The 17,773-nt window shown below is 37.0% G+C and overlaps 1 protein-coding gene and 1 pseudogene across 2 annotated transcripts in view; one reads left to right on the top strand and one right to left on the bottom strand.

Moving 5' to 3' along the window:
* GALNT13 (polypeptide N-acetylgalactosaminyltransferase 13) overlaps positions 1-17,773 on the bottom strand; it is a 512,016-nt gene that overhangs the window by 436,905 nt on the left and 57,338 nt on the right. The gene's annotated exons all lie outside the window — the stretch shown is intronic.
* LOC123783279 (60 kDa heat shock protein, mitochondrial-like) lies at positions 2,397-16,585 on the top strand (annotated as a pseudogene).

Genomic DNA, 17,773 nt, shown 5'->3' with positions numbered 1-17,773 from the left:
ACTCCTAAGTAGCATTTGACATGCTTGGCCAAAAACCTTGTACTCTTCTTTTTTCTTTCATCTGTAGAATTTAGTGATTCACCCTTACATTTAGTACCCAGTGCTCATCACAAGTACCCTCCTTAATACTCATCACCTGTTTAACCCATCCTCCACCGACTTCCTCTCCAGTAACCACCAGTTTGTTCTCCAGTTAAGAGTCTGTTCCTTGATTTGTCTCTCTTATTTTTTCCCTTGGCTCATTTGTTTTGTTTCTTAAATCCAAATATGAATGAAATCACATGGTATTTTTCTTTCTCTGACTGACTTATTTCACTTAGCATAATACTCTCTAGCAACCATCCATGTCATTGCAAATGGCAAGACTTCATTCTTTTTATGGCTGAGCAATATTTCATTATAGATACATACATAGATAGATAGATAGATAGATAGATGATAGATAGATAGATAGATAGATAGATAGATAGATAGATAGATAGACAAATAGATACCATACCTCCTTTATCCATTCATCAGTTGATGGACATTTGGGCTCTTTCCATAATTTGGCTATTGTTGATAATGCTGCCATAAACTTTGGGGTGCATGTATTCCTTCAAATTAGCATTTCTGTATCCTTTGGGTAAATACCTAGTAGGACAATTGCTGGGTTGTAGGGTATTTCTATTTTTAACTTTTTGAGGAACCTCCATACTATTTTCCAGAATGGCTGCACCAGTTTGGATTCCCGCCAACAGTGAAAGAGGGTTCCCCTTTCTCTGCAACCTCGCCAACATCTGCTGCTTCCTGTGCAACTTTTTTTTACATCTCTTATTTGATCTTGCAGCAAATTCTCTTGGCTCTGCTTTCAGATATGACCCACCTCTTACCAATTCCACTGCTGCCACTCTAGACCAAGCCACCATCACCACCTTGACATACTGCTTAAACTACTTTTTTTAAAAAATAACTTTATTGAGATAGAATTTACAAACCATATAATTCACCCACTTAAAATTTACAATGCCTTGGCTTGTAGTATAGTCACAGAGCTATGCACAAACACTTTTAGAACACTTCTGTTACCTTAAAAGAAAACAGTTCCCCTTTGCTATAACCTCTCAATTGTCCCATACCCCTAGCCCTAGGTAACTGCTAATGTAATTTCTGTCTCTTATAGAAGTGTCCATTCTGAACTCTCATTTAAACAGTATCATACAACATATGATACTTTGTGACTGTCTTCTTCACTTAGCATAATATTTTCAAGATTTATCCATGTTGTAGCATATACCAGTACTTCATTTCTTTTTCTTGCCAAATAATATTCCATTACATGGGCATACTACTTTTTATTTATTCATTTGTCAGTAGGTCTACATTTGGATTATTTTTCACTTTTTGGTTATTATGAATAATGCAACTATGAAAATTCATGCACAAATATTTGTATGGACACATGTATTCATTTCTCTTGAGCATATCTTTAAAAGTGCTATCACTCAATCATATGCTATTCATTATCTTCTTAAATGCACTCCCATAATAATCTATTCTCTGCACAGAAATCAGGTTGATCCTATTAAAATTTACATTTAATCAGATCTCTTCTCTGTTCTGCTCACATTGACCAATGGCTTTCTATCACATTTAAATTCTAAATCCTTCTCTTGACCTATAGCATTCAACCAAATCTGGACCTTGACTCCCTTTTCAGACCTCATCTTCTATCTCTCTCTCTCTTTCACTCAATGTGCTCCAGAATCTTCATGCTTAAAGTTCCCCCTAAAACACTCTTCCCCTAAATAATCCAATGGCACAACCCTTACCTTTTATTCAGATCTCTGCTCATATATCCTTAGAGATTTCTTTTCTGGAGCAATTTATCTAATATAATGCCCTGCCACCATCTATGCCATATACTTCTGTAGATTATTTGGAGTGCATATCGCTAGTGCGTGTTTATTTATTGCCTACTTTCCCCATGGAATTATGTCCATTATTTTCCATGCTATTCTTAAGATACTAAAAATAGTTTTTAGCACAAAATAGGTGATTGATAAACATTAGTTGAATGAGTGAATTCAAGAAGGACTGAGAAGTAAAAGATCCGAGAAAAATGTGGTAAAATTAAGCACTGGCAATAATAATAACGAAAACCAGAAACATAACATTTGTTTGGTTGAGTTGTAGGTGAATGGTCACTCTAAATAAAAAATAAAAGCAAACTTGTTCATTGGCATAAAGCTGTTCTCTCCCTCGATGTCTTCTGACATCCATGGTTCCTTTTACCCAGATCTCAGCTATCTTATGGAAAAAAAAGATTAAGGATAAGGTTGAGGTATCCTGTCACCAGAGTGGACAGAAGGCCATATGTACCTGTAAAGGTATGGCTCACACCTATAGCTCTGAGTATGGCGATGTTTGGTACAGGCACCAACCTATACAAGTCACAATCCTACCCAGTCTCAGGTTATAGTGTTGCTGTCACTGTCCGAACAGCCACCTCTGGCCATACCACAGTGGCCCACAAAATTAACTGGGTCATGTTTTCTGATTTCCAGGCCATCTACAGTCTGACAATGGTATGTCTTTTGTGACAAAGGCCACCCAACAATGGAATGATAATCATGGTTTTAGATGGATTTTCCACACTTCCTACCATTCAAAATTTTTTGCTGAGTGTTGGAATAACATCCTCAAAAAAAGACTGAAAAAGATACCTGACCAACTTTCTAATAACCTCCCAGTCCACCCACGTGAGTAAAGCAGTTCGCTCACTAAATTTGGCCTTTCCTCCAAAAAATTCATCTTTCCTTGACCACCTACTAATGATCAGGATAAAAGGGATGGGAAATTATGTAAAACTATTTTGAAAATATGCGATTCCACCCTGTCCATTCCTGGACATGGCACATTTTTCTTTCCTGTAGCAAGAACCCCAAGCCAACATGACTAGTATACCTCTAGGTAATAGCCCAGCCAAAAGGGAGACTAGCATATTCAAACTTAATTCTCTTTGGATCAACAAGGTCCTAGAAAATGAGGATAATAAGCTCTTGTTTGTGCATCCTACTAACTGAATCCCCCTACAATGGTCCATGTGGGCCAACATGAAAGGTATTTGTAATCTTTGTAAAACTGTCTTTTTCCTACTTATATTTAACTCTTCCATATCAAAGGTCTCGATTAGAGTAAGAGATGATTGACAAAAAGAGGTGAAGTTATATTTATTGAGCTAAGAAACAACAAATTTCATGGCGTTGGGGGGAGATTAAAATCTTGACACCTGGGAAGAAAACATATTGTATTCCAATAGATGGAGGAAAGGGGTGGTGTCAGTTCATGTTCTCCCTGTCACCTAGATCCAGCATCAGAGCCTGGCAAAAAAATTACATGGCCTGCCTGAGTGAAGCAGCTCTTATGGCTGGAAGGCTGACTGCCATTTCATTTGTCACCTAAACTTGATAATTTCTGAAGAGTAGAAGTGATTTGTAGTCTTTTGTAGGTTTGAATCTTAATATAAGCATGTATTACTTTAAGAATAAAACAATTACCTTAATTATAAAAAGGAAAGTATTCCTTTAATTTATCCTACAGTTACAACTGGGTGTCTACAAAGATGCCAACAATGTACTAGGCACTAAAGACAAAAGTTCTAGAAGACATAAACCCTGCCTTCTGGTTTGGGACCCAGTAGGAGAGACAGAAAAGTATTGGTGTGGAGGTAAGAAAGGACATATGTGAAACATTAGGAATGATTCCAAAATGTGAAACTCTTTTTAATGTAGTTATTATATATAATTATTAATTTTGGCACAACACGGCAACAAATAAAATTATTGAGCAAGCAGAGACTGAAAGAAGAGTGAAGTTTTATACAGAATGTTTCTAAGGCAGATGCCGCATCCCAAGGTAGTCTGTTATACATTGGATTTGTGGTCATGACTGTACATACGAATATGAATCTATTGAGATGCCGTGAATGACAAAGCCTAACATATGTGTTAATAAGACTTTATAAGCAATAGATTATCATTAAAATACAATGAAATTAGGTCGTCATGAAGAAAGCTTGTAAAAAGCTATTTATGACGCCCCAAAAGATATGAAATTAAGTAGTTTTAAAAAATGTATTCATCAACCTAAAAACTGCTCACCATGTATTTGTTTTACGTGTTTAATGACAGCTCAGTATTCATCTTATAAAATGGCATGCCAGTAGTTTAAGCTTGTTCATTAATAGTTACCAAGAGGGGAAAACAGAAATCCAAAATGTTCAAATGGATATACAACCTAGAGATTTAAGACAACAATAGAGCATTTAGAAAGTTCCCAATAGACATTTGGCAGGGAGCTGGCCATCTTCTATCATAAATCACATGATTGAAAAGAAAATAACTGTTTCCACTGAGGCATCAAACCATTAGGAAATCTTAAACCTCAGCTTCCTAGCTGGCCTTAAGGCATTTGAATTCTTCATGACAAAACACGTAAGGAATGAATTACAAGAGTTCTTATTTGAAATGTGGAGGGTAACGGCTACTTCTTGTCTAGTCTTTCTTTCCAAAGCTATTACTTGTAGAAGGCAATGAAAAATAATATTAAATTATCTTTAAAATTATATCAGAATCACTCTCTTCCAGCTGGAAATTAGTGGGAGGCAAAAAGAAAGTGAAGTCAAGTCAAAGAAAAGCCCAGAACTCTAGGACACAAAAGGACCCCAGCAGCACAAAGGAGAGGATGCAGAAGGGATTTAGCCACAAAAAAAAAAAAAAAGAAAAACTTAGAAGTAAAATTGGTTAGCACTCCTTTCCAAAATTTTACTATATAGATGCACAAACGTAAATAAAATTTTATTTGCCTGCTCGAATATTTTAATATAGTGATTTTTTTTACCTTAATGATAGCTGAAAGAAATGCACACACTTCCCAAAAATAGAGTTAAGAAGTATTAACAGGTAAAATATTCAAAATCCTCCACTCAAAAAAAAAAAAAAAAAAAGCCCTCCTTAATAAAGCTACCATATACTTACTTATTACTTTGATTTGCAGCTTGAGTTTATGTTTTTTTATTTCCTGCAACCTTCTTGGTGAAGTTATTAATCATAAATTAAGTGCCTTAAAAGACGGGCAATTAGAGGGAAGAAGTAAATAAAGAATTTAAAAAATCAGAATATTGATTACTCAGTCCCCAATTAATTAACAGTAAAGTAAAATTAGTATATACTCAAAGAATGAAAATTCATATCCTTATTAGCAAAGCAATCTTGTCTTATAAAATTGTTAATAACTGTAACTTGTCTATCAATATAAAGCAATCTAATATAATGAAGTGTATAATCCAATAATACAAAACACAGAAGCATTATAATTTAAGGAAATTTTCCAAAAACATATGAGAAAGGGAAAGATATAATACAAGATTTAAAAGTTGAGCAGAGATTACCATTATATGTACAAGCAAATGAACAACCAACCCGAAAACAAGGCAACATTTCCCTGTTGTCTGGGAAAACTACTAATTAATTCAAATAAGGACTGTGCTAATTAAAGAACTGTACATTAAAATTAAATACTGTTTTTAACAAAATTATATTTTAGGATGAAATGGGTACTTTTTTATTTTGTGGGTGGAAATGTAAAATGATAAAAACTTCCTTGGGGAGGCGCCTGGGTGGCTCAGTCACTAAGCCTCTTCCTTCAGCTCAGGGCATAATCCCAAGGTTCTGGGATGGAGACCCACATTTGGCTCCCTGCTCCACTGGGAGCCTGCTTCTTCCTCTCCCACTTCCCCTGCTTGTGTTCCCTCTCTTGCTGGCTGTCTCTCTCTCTGTCAAATAAATAAATAAAATCTTAAAAAAAAAAAGAAAAAGAAAAAGAAAACTTCCTTGAAAAAAAATGTAGACTATTAAAAATAAATGATTTTTTACCCATTTTCTTAAAAATAATCAAATACTTCGAAACAATAATTTCTCTACCAGAAAACCCTCTGTAAAAACCTCATAGAGAAGATGGCAGAGTAGTAGGGGGTCCCTGGGCTTGCCTCGTCCCTGAAACACAGCTAAATCAACATCAAATCATTCTGAACAACAAGGAAATCGATCTGAGGATTAAGAAAACAATCTGCACAACTGGAGGGAGAGAACATGGCAGAAGCAAGGTTCGGAGATGTGAACTGAGGGAGAGAAACGCCTCAGTGCCATAGAGGGAAAGCCTTTTCGCAGAGAGAAGTCAGGGAGAGAAGGAGAGAGTGGGAGAGAGAGCAGCGTGCAGGGTTCTCACAAGATGCTCTGGTGTAGGGATCCCCTGGTTCACACTGGGAGAGAATGGTCCCCTTCCTGGAGTACATCTGGAAGAGGGTATATTGCCACGTATTTTTAAATTTCTTCTTTAATTTCCTCATTACCCATTCATTCTTTAGTAGGATGTTCTTTAACCTCTATGTATTTGTGGTCTTCCCAATTTTTTTCTTGTAGTTGACTTCAAGTTTCATTGCATTGTGGTCTAAAAATGTGCATGGTATGGTCTTGATCTTTTTGTACTGGTTGCGGCCTGATCTGTGACCCAGTATGTGCTCCATTCCGGATTCAAAGAGATTGTTTCCTCGTTGATCTTCTGCTGAAATGATCTGTCCATTGCTGTGAGTGGGATTAAAGTCCCTTACTATTATGGTATTATTATCAATGTGTTTCTTTAACTTTGTTATTAATTTATTTATATATCTGGCTGCTCTCAAGTTGACTCTTTGAATGACTCACTTGACCAGATGGACTTAACAGATATATTCAGAGCATTTAATCCTAAAGCAGCACACACATTCTTTGTGAGTGCAACTGGACCATTCTCCAGAATGGATCACATACTGGGTCATAGATCAGACCTCAACCAGTACAAAAAGATTAAGATCATACCATGTACATTTTTAGACCATGATGCTATAAAACTTGAAGTCAACTACAAGAAAAAATTTGGGAAGACCACAAATAGATAGAGGTTAAAGAACATCCTACTAAAGAATGAATGAGTGATGAGGAAATTAAAGAAGAAATTAAAAAATACATGGAAGGAAATGAAAATGAAAACATGACAGTCCAAAACCTTTGGGAAGAGGGAAGTGTATAGCAATACAGGTCTTCCTCAAGAAGCAAGAAAGGTCTCAAATACATAACCTAACCTTACACCTAAAGGAGCTGGAAAAAGAACAGCAAGCAAAGCCTAAATCCATTAGAAGAGGGGAAATAATAAAGATTAGAGAAGAAATAAATAATATAGAAATCAAAAAAGCAGAACAGATGAACAAACCTAGGAGTTGGTTTTTTGAAAGAATTAACAAAACTGATAAATCCCCACCCAGACTTATCAAAAAGAAAAGACAAAGGACCCAAATAAATAAAATCATGAATGAAAGAGGAGAGATCACAACCAATACCGCAGAAATACAAACAATTATAAAAGAATATTATGAGCAATTATATGCCAACAAATTGGGCAATCTGGAAGAAATGGATAAATACCTAGAAATATATAAACTACCAAAACTGAAAAAGGAAGAAATAGAAATTTTGAACAGACCCCATAACCAGCAAAGAAATTGAGTCAGTAAAAAATTTCCCAACAAACTAGAGTCCAGGGCCAGATGGCTTCCCAGGGGAATTCTATCAAACATTTAAAGAAGAATTAATTAATATTCTTCTGAAGCTGTTCCAAAAAATAGAAATGAAAGAAAAACTTCTAATTAACTCTATAAGGCCAGTATTACCTTGATCCCAAAACCAAAGACCCCACTAAAAAGGAGCATTACAGACTAGCATCCCTGATGAACATGGATGCAAAAATTTTCAACAAGATACTAGCAAATCAAATCCAACAGTACATTAAAAGGATTATTCACCATGATCAAATGGGATTTATTCCTGGGCTGCAGGGTTGGTCGATATCCAAAAATCAATCAACATGATACACCATATTAATAAAAGAAAGGATAAGAACCATATGATCCTCTCAATAGATGCAGAAAAATCATTTGACAAAATAACAGCATCCTTTCTTGATAAAAAAAAAAAAAAAAAAAACTCAAGAAAATAGGGATAGGGGCGCCTGGGTGGCTCAGCGGTTAAGCGTCTGCCTTCGGCTCAGGGCATGATCCCGGCGTTATGGGATCAAGCCCCACATCAGGCTCCTCCGCTATGAGCCTGCTTCTTCCTCTCCCACTCCCCCTGCTTGTGTTCCCTCTCTAGCTGGCTGTCTCTATCCTGTCGAATAAATAAATAAAATCTTTAAAAGAAAAAAAAAAAAAGAAAATAGGGATAGAAGGAACATACCTCAATATCATAAGGGCCATATATGAAAGACCCACAGCTAAAATTATTCTCAATGGGGAAAATCTGAGAGTTTTTCCACTAAGGTCAGGAACATGACAAGGATATCCACTTTCACCACTGCTGTTCAACAAAGTACTGGAAGTACTAGCCTCAGCAATCAGACAACAAAAAGAAATAAAAGGCACCCAAATCTGCAAGGAAGAAGTCAAACTTTCACTCCTCACAGATGACATGATATTCTATGTAGAAAGCCTGAAAGACTCTACAGAAAAATTGCTAGAACTGATACATGGATTCAGCAAAGTTACAAGATATAAGATCAATGTACAGAAATGTGGTGCACTTCTATACACCAGTAATGAAGCAGCAGAAAGAGAAATCAAGGAATTGATCCCATTTACAATTGCTCCAAAAAACATAAGATACCTAGGAACAAACTTAACCAAAGAGTGAAAATATCTGTATGCTGAAAGTCATAGAACACTTATGAAAGAACTTGAAGAAGACACAAAGAAATGAAAACACATTCCATGCTCATGGACTGGAAAAACAGATATATCTAAAATGTCTATACTACCCAAAGTAATCTACACATTCAATACAATTGTGATCAAAACAACACCAGCATTGTTCCCAGAACTAGAACAAACAATCCTAAAATTTGTATGGAACCATAGAAGAACCTGAATAACCAAAGTAATGTTGAAAAAGAAAAGCAAAGCAGGAGGCATCACGATCCCAGACTTTAGGCTGTATTACACAGACGTAATCATCATGAGAGTTTGGTACCGGCACAAAAACAGCCACATAGGTCAACAGAACAGAATAGAGAAACCAGAAATGGACCCACAACTATATGGTCAACTAATTTTTGATAAAGCAGGAAAGAATATCCAACGGGGAAAAGGCAGTCTATTCAACAAATGGTGTTGGGAAAATTGGACAGCCACAAGCAAAAGCATGAAACTAGACCACTTTCTTACACCATACACAAAAAAAGACTCAAAATGGATGAAAGACCTAAATGTGAAACAGGAAACCATCAAAATCCTAGAGGAGAAAGCAAGCAGCAACCTCTTTGACGTTAGCCGTAGCAACTTCTTACTAGACACATCACCGGAGGCAAGGGAAACAAAAGCAAAAATGAACTATTGGGAACTCATCAAGATAAAAACCTTCTGCACAGTGAAGAAAACAATCAATAGAACTAAAACACGACCAACACCATGGGAGAAGATATTTGTAAATGACATATCAGGTAAAGGGCTAGTACTCAGAATCTATAAGGAACTCATCAAAATCAACACTCCCAAAATAAATAATCCAGTTACAAAATGGACAGAAGACATGAGCACACATTTCTCTAAAGAAGACATACGAATAGCTAACAGACATAAAAAATGCTCAGCATCACTCATGATCATGGAAACACAAATTAAAACCAGGATGAGATACCACCTCACACCTGTCAGAATGGCTAAAATTAACAACTCATGAAAAAACAGATGTTGGTGAGGATGCAGAGTAAGGGGAACCCTTTTGCACTGTTGGTGGGAATGCAAACTGGTAGAGTCACTCTGGAAAACAGTATGGAGGTTCCTCAAAAAATTAAAAATAGAACTACCCTATGACCCCGCAACTGCACTCCTAGGTATTTATCCCAAGGATACAAAAATGCTGATTCAAAAGGGCATATGTACTCCAATGTTTATAGCAGCACTATCAACAATAGCCAAATTATGGAAGGAGCCCAAATGTCCATCAACTGATGAAGAGAGAAAGAAGTGGTGTATGTATGTGTGTGTGTGAGTGTGTGTATATATACATACATATATATATATACACACACACACACATACATACATAGTGGAATATTACTCAGCCATCAAAAAGAATGAAGGCTTGCCACTTGCAACAACATGGATGGCACTAGAGTGTATTATGCTAAGTGAAATAAGTCAGAGAAAGATAAATATCATATGATTTCACTCATATGTGGAATTTAGGAAAGAAAACAGATGAACATAGGGAAAGGGAAGGAAAAATAAAATAAGATAAAAACAGAGAGGGAGTCAAACCATAAGGGAGAACAAACTGAGGGTGGTGGAAGGGGAGGTGGTTGGGGGGATGGGCTAGATGTGTGATGGGCATTAAGAAGGGCACTTGTTGGGATGAGCACTGGGTATTATAGGTAAGCGATAAATCACTAAATTCTATTCCTGAAACCAATACTACACTATATGTTCACTAACTTGAATTATGATCATTAACTTGAATTTAAATTTTAAAAAATAAATAAGTAAAAAATAAAAACCCCATATTAAAGGGTTTATACATGGAGATAGTATGATGACATTATTTATTTAAAAGAGTTCAAAATAGATAACACAGCTAATTGGTAGCATATTATGCTGCTATTAGAAACTTATGCAATTTTGTAGTAACATGAAAAAAGCTTATAAGATACGATAAAACTTAACAAATTAACATACATAATTGTTTATACACTATAATCACAACTATTTTTTTTTTTTTACTTATTTTTATAAAAGTACTGGAAAGAATAGGTGGGAACATGTGGATTTTTTTATTGTTTTGCAATTCTTCCTATTATTTTCTCTAATTTTCAAATTATCCAGAAATAGCATATATTATCTGAATTATGGGAAATACATGTTTTATTAGTTTTATTTGAAAGCAAGTAAGAAAAACACCACGTAATAGTGGTAAAGAATAAAATCCTTAGTTATGTGACACTTGTGCACATGCATATGTGAGTCCATGGGCACACACACAGTTATGATAAAGTGTAACAAATAGTATCAGACTCAAAGGATTATCAGAAATTGTTCACAAAACACAGTAAATGAGAATGAAAAGGAGGGCAGAACTTAACATCAAAATAATGTCTGATTTAAGGGGCACCTGGGTAGCTCAGTTGGTTAGATGTCTGACTCTTGATTTCAGCTCAGGTCATGATCTGAGGGTCCTAGGATTGAGCCCCATGTCGGGGGGGGGGGGTGTCATGCTCAGCAGGGAGTCTGCTTGAGATTCTCTCTCTCCTCTCCCTCTGCCCCTCCCCACCCTCTCCTACAATAAATGAATAATTTTTTTTACTTAATTAAAAAATAAAAAATACAATAAAGTCTAATTTAAGTATTCTGTTTCCAGATTTTTCTCTCGTTTCCAAAAGTCTCCAGTGTTATAGAATCTATGTGATTTTAGTAAGATAAAAGTCTGTACCCATGTCAAATTCTATTAAAACTCTACATTCTTTTCAAGAAATTGACTAACTTTTCAAACCTGGAGTCTCGTGCAAGATTCAGGAACTATCTTTTTCTGGTTGCATTTGTGATTTTTGTTCCAAACAAATACCTTCCCAAAACCATCAGGACCAGTATTTAAAAGCAGTCATTGAAATTAGGGAAGACTACTTCACTTCTAATAACTGTCACTATTGCAGCCTGCATTTCATCAAATCCAACTAAGTTTTTACAGAAGAAACAACACCAATGAATTTTATATGTCACTTATGTAAAGAAATTTAATATATTAAAGACATACCCTCTTGAACCCCAAAAGGTTCTTCCCTTCTATCTGATTTAGATTAAAATGGCATACTAACTGGAGTACCTGAGAACTACACTGATTGCTGCTACAGAAAAACATACTGTAATCCGAAAAAACCATCATTGAGTTAATGACAAAAATAATTAGATTCAAAAATCAAACTACCATGAGCCAAAAAAAAAAAAATACTCCCTGTTAAAAGAAGTCACCCTATTGTTTTTATTTAGACAAAAGAAAAATTTAAAAAGATGTAGCGTATAAGAAATAAAATCTATCCTGTAGCCTGTTTTTTAAATGTCTAATCTAAAAATGCTATTTTAAATGACCTAAATTCTCATTTTAATGCAATAATTAAATAATATGTCTCTGGGTCACGAAAAATTGTATGGCCATTTATCACTCTGTGCCAGTCATCGCCAATTAAATCGACTTCTGGAGACAATTTTTCTTTCAGTATTATTTACCAGAAATGAGCTATGAGGAATATGGTGGAAGGCTGGGGAACAGTGCAGGGCAGGAGAGAAATGATTGTCACCCTACTCAATTTTACCTCAACTGTTAGATTTCTTTTCTAGAAATGAGATCTTTATAGTTTACATTAGAGCAGTGAGAAACAAGTTATTAATAGACAGCTTTTCTTATTACAGTTTATTTTTGAGTCAAGGTTCAAATTCCAGAAGCATATAAGTCATAAATTTTCTGCAAAGCTTTTACAGTTTTATACTTCAAATAGCAAAAGTAGAAAGCTTCAAGATCAATAACATCTGATTTGTCCAAGGAAAGGCTCCACTATATGCAGCTGAATGGTTATAATGTTTTCCTTTGATTTTGATAAGCATAGTAAATACATTCTAACCACTGATTGAGATCCAAACAAATCAGTAAGTGTACACCATTCCAAAATCTCTTATCTATTAATTTCAGTGGAATAAAACAGTGCACAAACTGAGAAAGAAAATGCTGGTGTGATTCCTCCCCTGCAAAAAACCATAATCAGTATAAAAATTCTCAGATTTCCCACATCCATTCAGCTCCACCCCAGCAGAACAGCAATCAACATTTTATTTTTCTTTTAGCTTACATTTCCAGCAGATACCTACGAAGGCAGCAATCTGAATTAACGAAACCTATTACTGATGCATTGGATATTTTTCTTTATGCCATTTTTAATTCCTGGTTATTCCCTCTCTTCTCACTTTTGAAATTAAATCTTTCTTTGATCATATTTAAGTCATGTTTCTCTTCACATTTTTATATTCCTTTTTCATTCATCTCATTTCCTCTCTATATTCTCCTCTTTTTTTTCACTTATAAGAGTCACTAGCCAGGATTTTTCTTTTCAATTTGCATTTGGCTCTGCAGGATATATTTGTCAGTTGTTTCTCCCATTCTTTCCCCAACTTCCCTGTATTTTCTTTCTCTTGTGTGGAGACAACAACATATCTCCTGGCCATCCCAATATTCCTTCATTATCTCTTCTTGCCATTTTACAGAAACTCCTTTTCTCTTAGCCCAAACCTGAATGCACATTCTTTTTTTTTTTTTTAAGAGAGAGAGAGAGCTCACATGAGTAGGGGGAGGGACCGAGAGAGAGGGAGAGAGAAAATCCTCAAGCAGACTCCCCACTGAGCAGAACCTGCCACAGGGCTTGATCCCAGGACCCTAAGATCATCACCTGAGCCAAAATCAAGAGTCAGACATCTAACCAACTGAGTCACCCAGGTGCTCCCCGAATGCATATTCTAAGTTCTCTCTTCATGCCAAACCAAACCAAAATGATAATTGTTGACCCCTAAGAAAGACTGTTATGATAGTCATGTGCCAGTTCTGAGATACTGAAGAGGCTAAATAATAGCAAAGATATCACAACAATAAACGTTTGTATCAAAGAGCCAGACATATAGAAAGTGCTGCATTGTTGTCTTGTTGTTGTTGTTGTTGTTTTCTAAAAATCCACCACTATGTAGTACAGTTAGTACAGTATTACACAGACTTTGATTCAAGTCCCACCTCCACCATCCTTTCATTTGGAGATATTGGAGAGATTAATTTGCCTAAGCTAAACCCAGTTGTTCCCATGTTTACAAAGTGACAATGAGAGCAATACCTACTTGTAAGGTCATGGTAAAGATTATATATATAAAATGAGGATCATAGGAACTGGTACATAGTAACTAACCAATACACGTTTGCCATTGCTATCACCGTGATCAACAGTATGATGAGCAAAATAATTTAATACGACTTGAAAAGAGAAAAGGATTTAAGATTCATTCATATATAAGCTATTTATTTCACTTATTTGGCAAACTGAAGTGCCTAAATGCTCTTAGCTCTATGCTGGATGGTTGGGACGACTTACTTCACTGAATTTATAAGACAGCAATTCCAGATAAAATCAAAGACCGGTTGAAGATTAAGATTTCTGGGGCCAACATCACTGTTAAGAGTACGGATTCTATGCCTTCACTTGCTTCTGACTGCCTGCTTCGCTGCCCACACACCCTGCCATCATTCCACAGAAATCCTTCGATTACCAACGGTCCTTTGCCAAAGTAGGCCAGTGTCCAGGGCACTGGCTCCTCACCTCACTCGGGCCTATGCCAAAGATGTGAAATTTGGTATAGATGCCCGGGCCTTAGTGCTTCAAGGAATAGACCATTCAGCCAATGCTGTAGCCATTACTATGGGGCCAAAGGGAAGAACAGTGATTATTTAACAGAGTTGGGGAAGTTCCAGAGTAACAAAAGATGGTGTGACCATTGCAAAGTCCATTGACTTAAAGATAAATATAAAAATATTGGTGCTAAACTTGTTCAAGATGTTGCCAATAACACAAACGAAGAAGCTGGAGATGGCACCACGACTGCTACTTCCCTGGCACGCTCCATTGCCAAGGAAGGCTTTGAGAAGATTAGCAAAGGTGCTAATGCTGTGGAAATCAGGAGAGGTGTAATGCTAGCTGTTGATGCTGTAATTGCTGAACCTAGGAAGCAGCCTAAAACTGTGGCAACCCCTGAAGAAATTGCTCAGGTTGCCATGATTTCTGCAAATGGAGACAAAGAAATTGGCAACATTATTTCTGATGCAATGAAAATGCTTGGGAGAAAGGACATCATCACAGTAAAAGCTGGAAAAACACTAAATGATGAATTAGAAATTATTGAAGGTATGAAGTCTGACTGAAGTTATATTTCTCCATATTTTACTAATACATCAAGAGCTTAGAAATGTGGGAGTACCTGGGTGGCTGCGTCAGTTAAGCTTTGGACTCTTGATTTCAGCTCAGGTCATGATCTCAGGGTTGTGGTATCGAGCCCTGAGTTAGGCTCTGCACTCAGCAGGGAGTTTATTTTTCTCCATCTCTCTCTCACTGTCCTTCTGCCCCTCCCTCCACTTGCATGCACACACACTCTCTCTCTAAAATAAAACTTTAAAAAAAAGGGAAAGAGGTCCAAAATGTGAATTCCAAGATGCCTATGTTCTACCAAGTGAAAAGAAAATTCCTAGTGTCCAGTCCATTGTACTTGCTCTTGAAACTGCCAATGCTCATCAAAAGCCCTTGGTCATAACTGCTGAAGATACTGATGGAGAAGCTCTGAGTACAGTGGTTTTGAACTGGCTAACAGTTGGTTTTCAGATTGTAGCAGTCAAAGCTCCAGGTTTTGGCGACAATAGAAAGAACCAGCTTAAAGACGTGGCTATTGCTACCGATGGTGCAATGTTTGCAGAAGAAGGATTGACTCTAAATCTTAAAGATGTTTAGCCTCATAACTTAGGAAAAGTTGGAGAGGTCACTGTGACCAAAAATGATGCCACAATTTTAAAGGAAAAGATGACAAGCCCGAACTGAAAAATGTATTCAAGAAATCATTGAGCAGTTAGATATTTCAACCAGTAAATATGAAAAGGAAAAGCTGAATGAACATCTGGCAAACTCTCAGATGGAGTGGCTGGGCTGAAGGCTGGTGAGACAAGTGATAATAATGTGAATGAAAAGAAAGACAGAGTTTTAGGTGCCCTCAGTGCAGCCAGGAGCTGCTGGTGAAGAAGGCAGTGTTCTGGGATGGCGTTGTGCCCTGTGCTTTGGGGCACTTTGGGACACTCCAGCCTTGGATTCAATAACTCCAGCTGGTGAAGATCAAAAACTTGGTATAGAAATTATTAAGAGGACACTCAAAATTCCTGCAATAACCACTGCTAAGAATTCAGATGTTGACAGAGCATTGACAGTTGAGAAAATTATGCAAAGTTCCTCAGATGTTGGTTATGACCTTACGCTTGGAGATTTTGTGAATACGGTGGAAAAAGGAATCACCAATCCAACTAAGATTGTAAGAACTGCTTTTTTTTTATTTTAAGATTTTTTATTTATTTATTTGACAGAGAGAGAGACAGCCAGCGAGAGAGGGAACACAAGCAGGGGAAGTGGGAGAGGAAGAAGCAGGCTCCCAGCATAGGAGCCTGACATGGGTCTCGATCCCAGAACGCCGGGATCACGCCCTGAGCCAAAGGCAGACGCTTAACGACTGAGCCACCCAGGCGCCACAAGAACTGCTTTAATGAACGCAGCTGAAGTGGCCTCTTGGTTAACTACCACAGAAGCTGTAATCACTGGAATGCCTAAAGAAGAAAAGGAGCCTGGAACAGGCGCAATGGGTGGAACAGGAGGTAGTATGGGAGGTGGCGTGTTCTATATCCTAGAATAGTGCTTCACCATTATTAATGAGCTGTGAGAGGAAACTCAAGGCAGAGCTCCTCAACAATAACTTCAGAGAAGTCAGCTGAAGAAAAACCTTAAGAAAAGGCTGGCCAGGTGACTGGGTGGCTTAGTCGGTTAAGTGGCCAACTCCTGATTTCAGCTCAGGTTATGATCTCATGGTCATGAAATCAAGCCCCACGACTGGCTCCGTGCTCAGCGGGGAGTCTGCTTGAGGATTCTCTCTCTCCCTCTCCCTCTACCCCCTACCCCAAGATGAATAAAAAAATCATTTAAAAAATTGATATTAAGAAAATCACTATAAGCATTAGTTTCTGGTTTCATTTGACAACATAATGCTTTACTGCTGTCATTGCCCATGCCTACAGATCATTTACTTTGTATTTTTGAATAAAAGACATTTGTACTTTCCTGAGAACTGAGTGCAAAAGCCATGTACTGATGTACTGCTTTCAACTTAAATCACTGAGGCGTTGTAACTATTATTCTGTCAAAATCAGGATTTTAGTGCTTGCCATCTCCAGATGAAAAATTAGGAAGCAGCCTTTCTGTGGAAAGTAAGAATAATTGTAATAATTGTAAAAATTTCCAATAGAAAGAATATTGTAAAAGTGAGGACATGCTCAATGGTATGACGTTATGAAGAGATCAAGATATATATATTCTATGTATAGCTCCAGAACTCACTTTGTGACCTTAGAAAGAACAGTTTCAGACAAACAGAAAAAGCAAGTCAGTGTGTTGAGGTACGAATGGAGGATGTAGATTTGAGACAGAGAATATAGATATTCTTGGAAACATCTAGTTGTGAGCAGAGACAAGAGTTTCTGTGTAGCTGAAAGTGGACTTGGACTAAAGGGAGGATTCATGCACAGGTGAATGTTTTGAAGGGGAAAGATCCTTTGACATGTCTAATGCCAATGGGAAGAAATCAGGGGAGAGGAAGAAGGCTGAGGATACAGAAGAGAAAGAAAATACTCCTCAAGTCAGGGCTTTTTGAACACATACAGGTGTAAGATCCAGAACACGCACAAAGGCATTGGGTTGTAAGAGGAAGAAGCATCAGAAGGGAAGAATGAAAGAAGTCAGGGAGAGTGATGAATTAGCAGGAACTTCCTATCTCACAGAGGCTATTTGCTCTGCATGCCATCAGTTAAGCAGGAAGAAAGGAGAGCAA

The sequence above is a fragment of the Ursus americanus genome, chromosome 1 (assembly GCF_024610735.1).
Source record: "Ursus americanus isolate L20-20 chromosome 1, mUrsAme1.1.p, whole genome shotgun sequence".
In the NCBI taxonomy this organism is placed as follows: domain Eukaryota; kingdom Metazoa; phylum Chordata; class Mammalia; order Carnivora; family Ursidae; genus Ursus; species Ursus americanus.
The sequence above is the reverse complement of the archived record's forward strand: the minus strand, read 5'-3'. Positions and strand labels throughout refer to the sequence as shown.